At 34.6% G+C, this 1,061-nt stretch overlaps 1 protein-coding gene across 1 annotated transcript in view; it reads right to left on the bottom strand.

Annotated features, from left to right (window-relative positions):
• Positions 1–468, bottom strand: part of LOC122537065 (matrix metalloproteinase-2-like) — a 17,088-nt gene extending 16,620 nt beyond the window's left edge. The window contains exon 1 of the mRNA XM_043669977.1: positions 295–468. The gene's annotated coding sequence lies outside the window, so the exon portion shown is untranslated. The remainder of the gene's footprint in view (positions 1–294) is intronic.
• Between the last annotated feature and the right edge of the window lie 593 nt (positions 469–1,061).

Genomic DNA, 1,061 nt, shown 5'->3' with positions numbered 1-1,061 from the left:
TATGTTTCTGTCCAAAACATAAATCAATATTAATTTTGACTGACAATATCCGTGTCTTTTAAACAAAATCTAAAATCAGTCATCGATTGTATTACGTTAATAAAATTAAAATTGTTAAAATCAAACCAATTAATTGATAAAGATTATTAGACAGTTAATAAAGTTAAAATTGTTAAAATTACTTATAAAATTCCTACAATGACAGTTCTAAACAAACAATAATCTGTTCTCAATAATCTCACGCAATTCAACAATTTCAAAAATTGGCCCCTCGAACGTCTCATGTTTTCTTACCTTCTTCGTTGGTGTTGTCGTCCTGCAACAACCATACTTCCTCCTCGTCGAAATGAACGTCTCCGCCACGGTCTCTGCCAGGAAAAAACGCGTGTGCCAGAATCTGGCCTTTTCCATCGAATGGATATCCGTCGCCATGATAACCTCTGGAACAGTATGCAAAAACAATTAATCGAATCGCTGTAATTAATCAATTCGTTATTACTACATTCATTATATTATATATTATTTCGCTGTTCGTTGAACGGAAATGTCATTACGTGGCGAACGAGGAAGTTTCATTTTTCTGAATTTCTTCCTAAGAACGAGACAATTGTCGCTCTGCTGCGTGCCTTACAGCGGAAGCAAGGTTCGAGACTGTTTGTTTTAGTTTGTTTCGTCCAAGTTTGGCAACGACGATTTGATGAGAATGAGAAATGCAATTTTTTTGCACTTCTTTAAATGAAAATTTAACTTTCTAATTTTTCCCTTTCATGGATGTCACGTACTTTGGAAGTTCGCTCAGACTTGTTTAGACTTGGCTTTTTGGGCTTTCTCTAAAATTCTGACGCCTCATTCCTGTGACACATAATTGTTGTTGTTCAAAAATTCACTTTTTGAATAATCAGGACTTTAGAGATGCTTAGGTGGAGCATGGGAATCATTGGTCCAGAGGAAACTTAATCTCTCTATCTCCGTATTTGGATTTATTCACAGTCTTCCTCAACTACTTAAATATTAATAAACTTAAATTCATTATAAACCACGTCGGGTTTAATTTTGTTTGT

The sequence above is a fragment of the Frieseomelitta varia genome, unplaced genomic scaffold, assembly GCF_011392965.1.
Source record: "Frieseomelitta varia isolate USP_RPSP 00005682 unplaced genomic scaffold, Fvar_1.2 scaffold_885, whole genome shotgun sequence".
In the NCBI taxonomy this organism is placed as follows: Eukaryota; Metazoa; Arthropoda; class Insecta; order Hymenoptera; family Apidae; genus Frieseomelitta; species Frieseomelitta varia.
This window is presented reverse-complemented; position numbering and strand designations above follow the sequence as displayed.